General features: G+C 40.0%; 1 long non-coding RNA gene across 2 annotated transcripts; it reads right to left on the bottom strand.

The window, feature by feature from the left end:
• Positions 1-2,885: 2,885 nt before the first annotated feature.
• Positions 2,886-8,288, bottom strand: LOC108241084. 2 transcript variants are annotated; one of them, XR_005234152.1, is made up of 3 exons: positions 8,130-8,271; positions 7,762-8,034; positions 2,886-3,049 (listed from the first exon to the last, which is right to left on the bottom strand). It is a non-coding gene; the product is annotated as an uncharacterized LOC108241084 (long non-coding RNA). The 2 variants fall into 2 exon arrangements; XR_003039490.2 differs by having other exon boundaries at positions 7,762-8,288.
• Between the last annotated feature and the right edge of the window lie 676 nt (positions 8,289-8,964).

Genomic DNA, 8,964 nt, shown 5'->3' with positions numbered 1-8,964 from the left:
ATTTCAGCTGTTCTGAATGACCATAGCTATCTTCCAACCAAGTTTGGTGGTCTGGTAGAAAATGCTTTGGTCTACATAGCCGGATTTGTCGTGAGGCAGATTCTGCGTAAACCGAGCTGTGACCTGTGTCGTGTCAGTTTGATTGAAGATGCTGCACCATCTTCATTTGATGAGAGCTACCACCTTCTCACTCTGAAGAACAATGGCGGCTTAGTGATTCCCTCACAAGGCGTAGTGAAGGTGGTGAGAGCTGCAGAGAGGGTGATTCGTGGTGCTTCACCAAAGCAACCTCCAAAGCTGTCCTCCGTCACACACATCGTCCGGGAAGAGATTGGAACAGAAGATGTTTTCCAGCTTGGGGAACACATTGAGGAGACACAATTTGGCATTGACAATCATCATTCCGACTTGTTGTCATTGGTTGTGTCTGTGTTTCTAAAGATAAGGATGCACCACATTGCAAAGGTCACCTGTCTTGGGTTGCAGAAAGGCAGCACCAGAAAAAAGCTCTGCAAAACTGTCCTATTTCAAGGCTTTTAGATTCTGCAAAACTTTCATGAACATGTAAATAAACATGTAAATATTGTTGTCACAACATTGTGTGGAGATCTATCTATCTATCTATCTATCTATCTATCTGTCTGTGAATAAAATGCATCTTTGGCTGTATCTTGCAAAATATGTCATAGATTAAAATATTGTATCCCACCAAGAATATTTAAATATGCTGAACCATATGTCCATAGACATGCAGTTTTAATAGTTGTATGCCTAAAATTTAAATACGTGAAAATGGGATTACTATTCAGCGAGTTATTATTGATTAAATGCGTTGATACTTGATTGCGCCTGTAAAACACATTATACTGAGACCAGCGGACGACCCGTCCAAGATGGCCGCCCTAAATCCCGTCGGCTACAATAGGCGAGGGCGGTCTATGAGGCGTCTACTCTTCTATTATGTCTATGGTGATGACCATCTCAAATGTGATTGACTCCATCCAGTGGTTTATGAGATATTTTGGTGACAGACAAACCAACACACACTTAGGCAAAAACATTATTATCCGCCTTCGCCTTTTGACGCCAGGCGATAAATGTGAGAAGATGAATTGTAAAGAAGGCTGTTGTGTAATGACCTGAACGTTGTTTTGGCCTTTTGTGGGATGCAGCAGTGAGGTTTGTCTCCAGGGTTTTCCCCTCCATGTGTGTGGACAGTGTTATGTGAAAATATCGCCACTGTAGTGCATTTTGTGTAGCGGTGACCTTTTATAGATGACAAGGATGCAGAGGCTCCACTGCACAAAGGAGCCAGACTGTTGAAAGTAAATCATGTTTAGGTTTATGCAGCAAAAAGTACAAACCATCCCATATAGGTTGTTCCCCTAGGGGAATAAATGGTTGTAGAATTACAGAAAGATATGTTGTATCTGAGCCAATTTCATCCGTCATGCCTCACTGACACACTTTGATTAATTACAGTCTTTGATGGTGTATTATCTTTAGAAAGAAAAGAGGAAGTAAGAGGAAAAGAATCATTGGAGAAGTTTTGCACAAACCACATTTTTTTACCTTACTGATCTTTGTGTTTAATAGAATACAATAATTTATTAGAGTTAATAAGAATGATTTATATAATAAGTTTGGTCAACTGCAGTACATTTTACATCTCTGTTATGCCAAATGCAGGCGTCCATCTGGTAAGTTTAGGATTCAAACAAGTGTTTAATAGTTAAACCAAGGCACATATACTTCAAAGAGCAAAAAACAGATTGTGTCAACCATAGTAAAAAAAAGGAAAATATATTTAAAAAAACAACAACTGAAAACCAAGGATTATAAGACAAGAAAATGACAAATGAGGAACAGCTGTGAAAAAAAAAATCAACACTCAGGTGTGAAACAGAAACTGAAAACCAAGGACAGAGAAACTGGATTTTCAAAATAAAACATGAAATAAACTGACATAAAACAGGAAAGCAAGTACCAGGTAACCAGGATGAGACTCCACAAAAGCAACACTTGAGAAAAACCCAACCCTCAAAATCATGAAGACTTACAAACCATGAACTCAACTGAACCAAACTCACATACCATAAGACTAATCTCCATTTTAAGCTTCAGTTCTTGTTTAGTTCTTTTTAAACAGTGTGTGAAAACTAATGTAATTTACCACTTCTGTGGGAATCAACAAGATAGTCTGGTCGATGTTGAAGCGATGTCAGATCGTTATTAATAGTTAGTACCTTATCAGCCGTGACATCAGTCACAGAACAGAGTATGGAGAAAGAGGCTGATGTCTTGTTTTTCAGGCTTATGAAACAACTGTTTTTCAGAAGCGACATAACCATTAGCCTAGTCTGGAGGAAGACTTCTGCTCTTTTCTCCATACTTTGTCCTCTCTTACTGACATCACAGCTAATAAGGTACTAACTATTGATAACGATTTGACAGAACATCACTTCAAAAACGACTACATTATCCCTTTTAATCTGCTTCTTTTTAATTACTGCAAATCTATTTTAAAATATATCAGATTCCTTGACTGCACTTTTTATTAACTGAACAAAAGCTCTGACTTTCAAAGGTTTATTTATAAATCATCCATTGGTTTCTGTACTCTTGATTTAGTCAAGTTTGTGTGCTATTTTAAAACAGTGCTAATTATAAAATGACCATATGATCATCCATATGGCTCGTTTTAATTGCATCTCTACTCATCTGTCATTACGCACTGTTAATAAGCCACAGCTTTCTCTCTGTGTTTACACCGGCTTTTTTTCAGGCAGAACTCTGAGTTCAGAGAAGAATCTGCTAAACAAGTAAAAATATCACCTGGACCTGTTCCATCGTCCTCTCTTTGGCTTACTCATCATCCGTTTGCCAACTTCTCTTTCATTACCTTTCTTTTAACGCTTGTTTTTTTTTTTTTTTTTTCGTTTGTTTGTTTACTCCTTCTTGCTGGCTCTTTTTTTTCTGAAGATGCAGTAGGTCCTCTGCCAAGACATCCAGGTCCTCCATAACGTGGGCACACAGAGGTGCCAGAAACCTGCAGAGATGAATTAAAAGTTTATCATTTGCCAGGGGCGACTTTTGTCAAGACTAAGACGGAGGAGCAAACTGCCTTTTCATCAGGGTGACTTTTACTTGAAACATCATTGAAAATGTCCTGCCAAAACTGTCTGAGGCAGCTTATTTAACAAACAATTAATGGTCTGCTTTTCGAAACTGACTTTCCAACATCATCACTCAACGTGTAAGTCAGTAATTTTATAGCTATTGGGCTAAAAGGTGGTAGTAGCTGAGAGTCACGGTTACCCTAACTTTTGAAGTCAACCCTATTCAAGATGGCCATCACAGATAATCAACCTGAGCAGACTTCAACATGGCTATAACTCAATCATTTTTACCACTATTGAGCTAAAATTTGGTGTGACAGTAGTTGAGATTCTCCTCCAACTCATATCCTGAGCATTACCAAATTGTGCAAAATCAAGATGCATTTCTTCAATGAAAGCTAGTCTTAATTTAAATTTAACTTGAGCTTATGAACTGCTTAAATAGCATGTCCCTAAGTTTAAAAGTCTCTCATAAAGCTGGTTTTACATCTATGATTATTGCTTATAAACTCATCTATATAAGTCATCAAAAGCTCAACTATGTCTTTAGGAAGAAGAAAGTAAATAAATAAAATAACTTTTAAAAAATGTTAAAAAAGGAGGAAGAAAGTAAAAACACCAACTGTACTCCTGGTTTAGGATGTTTTTGAGTTGAAGCAGACAGAACTGCAGTCAGAAAAAGAAATACTATATTAAAAAGCTGTAGTATGAACTTTGAGGATTAGGTGGGGTAAGAAAATGACAAATTAAGTGAGAATGTTACAAAACAGTTAGAAAATACAGTATTCAATTCAAATGAACATTTTAATAGCACAAAAGGGGTTTTTCTGTTTGACAGAGGTCATACGATTGTTATAAGTTGATCAAAAATTGGACCCAAATCGCGTTTAGGTTGTATCAGGGAGCATAGATATCAAGCCGTGTTATTGAAGAGAAAGTTATGTTACCTGAAATCATTAAATATCTGCCAAATATGTCTGCTGTTATTAAGTCAAGACAAAATGATATTATATTGGAGAAAAAAAAGCAACACCTCTGGCTTTGTGCGTAAAAGGAGCTTGGAAAACTTGTGAGATCCAATTTGTTTTTTTTAAGCCTATGCTTCATTTGCACTGATGTGTGTTTACTGTGAGAAGATTATATTTGACTTCAGCGATTTAAGATTACAAAAAAAAAAACCTCACCCTCTTTTAATTGCATGCCCCAGGCCCTCAATAAAGCCTGATGTAAGGGTTACTGTTAATGCTGCTTTCATCTGAACTGTCAGATATGGATATACTGTTTTAATGACTAAAATATTAAGAGTAAAGCAAAACGTTATGCTTGAAAAATGCACACTGTTGTAAAATAACACGTTAGAAAAACGAAGTTATGTTTCCTACTTCCACCAAACAAAGCACTAAAGTTTGTTTAAAGCACCAGTGGTCAACACAGTCCTAAAGATTAACTCAGGCAGCTAGTAGAGGTTGGGCTAACAGTGTTACTGAACCATCGCAAATTAAAGACCTAGAAGGAATGCATATCACATTTCAGTCCCTCAGTTACTACCACACTAAATTTAAGCTGAATATTTGTAAAATTCACAGAGTTAATTCCATGTTTGTGTAGGCTACGGTCAGTTAGCTGTGGTGGCCACTTTGAATTGGGTTGACTCGAAAAGTTAATCAGTTGTAGATATACATCCAGTGATTACTTTCTGAGAGTTTCGTTAAAATACGTCCTGTGGTTCATGAGATATTTTGCTAACACGACAGACAAACGAGCACAGACAGACACACCGTATAAACTGAAAAGTCTGGTGCATAACGGACCTAAACCAAGGAATTACACCTTGCATATGTTGTAACGCTTTAATTTTACTACAGTAATCACAGTAATGGCAAGCTCAAAGTGTGCTAATAATAATTAAACATTTTTTATGTAAAGTTTTACGAGCGCTATCTGAAAAACAGCTGCTGCAGTGGGGAAAAAAAATATATGTGGGTTTGCATGAAAATATTGGAAATAGCTATGAAACAACAGCCTTGCAATAAAACTACAGCATCCTTCTATTTATTTCACCTCCTCAGGCAACAGCGAGCTGGTGTCCGGTCAATTACATCAACCAGTTGAAATCCTCCACTGTGAGTGAGTATTTACAGTACGCCTGATTGTTTGTGACCGCCACAGACAGAAGAGGATCTAATGCAAACCAGACAAATAATAAATCTACTCTACATCCTCTCCCTCTTCACACACTAATTTTATCACCCTCTACTTTCTCTCTCTCTCTCTGTCTCTGTGTTGTCAGTCTCCTTCCACTCTTTCTGTACTCCTCTTACTCCCCATCTGTCGCTCCCTCCCTCCCTCTCTCCTCCCCCTCTCTACGGTCGGGCGGCGAAGATGGATCGCTAGGTGTCTGTCAGCAGTAGTATCACAGAATGAGAATGTATCGTCTGCTGTCTCCGATAATAAATGCTTCTATCTATGCTACTGTTCCCGGTCATAATAGATGGCCCATATCTACACAGCTACTGTTTACAAGATTATCACAGCCCACTGCTGTACCGCAAGCCCCCAACAGGAGAGATGAAGAAATTGCTTTATCGCTTGGGGTGTGTGTGGGGGGGTGAAAGTTATTTGTGAGGAATTCATAGTGGGAGCTTTGTGAATTGGCAGTTATTCACTGTGGCGTCACACACTGTGAGTGCGAGCGCGGAAAGGGAGGTTAAATTGTAATTGTGATTGCTCTTTTGTGCTGCTTGAATTTGCGATGTGCTTTTCGAAGGAGACCACCTGATGGAGGGGGGGAGGGGGGAGGGGGGGGGAGATTAGCATCAAGCTTGGGACTTTAGGGTATATCCACCATGTATCATTTTAATCTTGTTTCGATCCTTTTGGGCATGTACTTAGTTCATCCAAGTGATCGCCCGGACACAGCTGAGTGGATTATTGAGATATATGAAGCCGTTTCTGGTTCAGATCAGTCAAATCGTGTGAGAAATGACGGTCTGGGCAGCAAAGAGAATCACTCACAGTCTCTGGTCACTGTTGGACAAGGTTGCCACTCATTTACAAGTGTCTGCGAGTCCGCGTGTGTGACATTTACTGCCGCTGGTCACTGAGGGAGTCTGCTGACATTTTGATCCCAGTCTTGACCTTTTGACCTCAGCGTGGCCTCCCTGTCTGGCTCGGACAGCAGAACAGAGGGTCTCGTTGGCTCGAGCTGTGGACTGATGGCTCTACAGTCTTCTCTTGGCTGAGCGCCTCGACCCGTGTGTGCCTCTTCACAACAGGACTGAACAGGCTGAGGGGACAGGGGCAGCTCAACATGGCTCAACATGCTCCAACACTGTGAATCTAAAACCTGTGACCGTGATGCTTCAACGTGAAGGTAAGTGATAGGGCGATCGAAAACTTTGTCCAGCGGCCTATTTAATGTCATCTCACAACACAGTGCACATAAGATATCAGTCAAAACTATTGTGTTCCAAACTATTCTTCAACTCATCCAGAACTCTGACCAGTGGCTGTAATTGGCTCAGGACCTGAACACTGGCCTTAATTGGCTCCTGGCCCTGTCTGTATGAGCAGAAGGGACAGTTGGCTGTGAGCCGGACCGCCTGCTCTGCTGCACATTAATCTCAAATGCTAAGTTGTTTTCTGGATTTTATTTTCACACCAACTAAAGAGTCCAATTTTAGAAAAAAATTTAACTTATTAGTTTTATATTTTTGTTATGCTATGCAAATCTATAATATAACTAGAGTTCTTTGATGCATATCACCCACCACCAGGCATACAAAAGTTTTTAGAAAGATCTAGTGTGAGCTGTTAGTGCCTAGAATGTATTGAAGATGACTCTCAGTTACTACCACACAGAGTTTTAGACCAGTTTAGGTGAAATTGACAGTTATAGTCATTTGTGTGTTTGCTGAGGTCAATTAGCTGTAGACTGGGCTGATTCAGAAAGTTAATCAATTATAGATGTACATCAATAATTACTGAGGGTTTCATTAAAATGCATCCTGTTTTATGTCATCCCTACATGTTTAAGAGATATTTTGCTATCAGGCAAACAAAAAACAGGCTGTGAGGGATGATTATTGAGTGACTGCAGGTGTGTGAAATAAGCAGATGAAGAGCAGCTGTGAGGTGTTGGTAGATCAGCAGAGCTGAGAAAAAGAATGGCCAAGCAGGCAAGGCAAACTAAAAACAACTAACACATGATAATGTTTGATATCTCTTCCAGAGTGAAGATCTTGTAAACCCTTAGCGATCCACTTTTGGTCTTATGTCCACTCAAATGATGATTTCATTTAGATTTGTTTTAGCTACTATTTTGACTATCTTAGCTCGTGTTTAGATGTGTCTGGTTTCGTGATTTTATTGAGATTATACATGATTGATGTTTCTTTTTTGTTTTTCATTATGTAGCTTCTGTCATGTTGGGTTCTAGTCTGTTCACCCACATGCAAGAACACAATAAGAAAAGTGATATGAAACAAACAATATTTAAGGGAAAGGGGGAAGGTGGAGATCAGGGAAATATAGTCCTGGATTCGGGAGGGGACCGGTCGTCGAGCTGTTTAGGAGAGGAAGGGCGTGAGTGCAGGACAGATCCAAGGAGGTATTTCAGAGGCAGGTCTAAGAGGATTCTTACTAGAATGCAGAGTGAGGGTTTCGTGGGGCGGCAGCCGGAGAAGCGGGTGTCGGTCGGAGAGCGAGCTGACGTCGGAGCGGGTCCAGATGGCTAACTCCCGGAGCTACGAGCGCCGGCAGGCACAGCCGGAGGCGAACCGGAGGGAACCCACGGGAGGGACCTGGGAGGCGTGCGCACGGGGATGGAACCCAGTTGGTGTCACCAGCGGAGTTGCCAGGAAAAACACAGGCGAACTTCCAGACGGGAAAAACGGGCGTCCACGACGAGGAGTCTCTGGGAAACAACGAGGAAAACTGTCAGAAAGAGCACAGGGAGCGATCAAAAAGCAGGTCAGTATGCAGGAGGGCTTTCTCGAGTGAAACGTTTACCAGTCGAGGCAAACACTCAGGCACTGGAGTGTCAGCTAGTTGCTCCTTATAAAGCACCTCAGCAGCTCACAGATTAGACACAGGTGTGTCTACAGGTTGGTCGTCGCACCTCTCCAGGGGTTCCGCCCAGTGGTGGCATTTGGTAGCTGTGAGGGGAAGTAGCAACCTCCCAGGAAGCCAGGACAACACAGACAAAGGAAAACAAAACAAAAAAAAAACTACAATCTAACAGCTTCTGTATTGGATTCTGTTTTTGTTTCTGTTGTAAAGCGCTTTGGGTCGCCTTGTTGCTGATAAGTGCTATATAAATAAATCTCACTTCACTTCACTTCACTTCAAACTAGCTGTTAGATAATTAAACTGAGCAGAAATAAACTCTGTTCCTTTTAGATCATTCAAAAAGTGCTATCTACAACGGGTCAGACATTAATTGTTCATAAGCCAATAACTCATCTACACAACTCTCCTCAAAAGAAAATGTTACTCTGTAATTCCAAGAGCTCTTTTCTAAAAAGTTGACACGAGAAAAGTCCTGTAACCTTTAAAAAAAATCTTCACTATAACTGAGAATCAACACCAACATGTATTATGTGATCTTATAAATCTTTTGTTCCTGGTGTCATTTATTTAGCCTGCTATTAAATAACTTTATTCAGTTTTACCATGACAACAAAAAAATGCTGCATGTTGCAGCTCATTTCTAAGAATATTAAGGTCTAATAACTATCAACATTCCTAAATTCCTTGAATTTATTAACACAACATGACACACAATAAACTGATGAAATATTGATGATATAATTTAAGGCAGGATTAAAAGTATCAGTATTTCTGA

Source organism: Kryptolebias marmoratus, linkage group LG16, assembly GCF_001649575.2.
Source record: "Kryptolebias marmoratus isolate JLee-2015 linkage group LG16, ASM164957v2, whole genome shotgun sequence".
Lineage (NCBI taxonomy): Eukaryota > Metazoa > Chordata > Actinopteri > Cyprinodontiformes > Rivulidae > Kryptolebias > Kryptolebias marmoratus.
The sequence above is the reverse complement of the archived record's forward strand: the minus strand, read 5'-3'. Positions and strand labels throughout refer to the sequence as shown.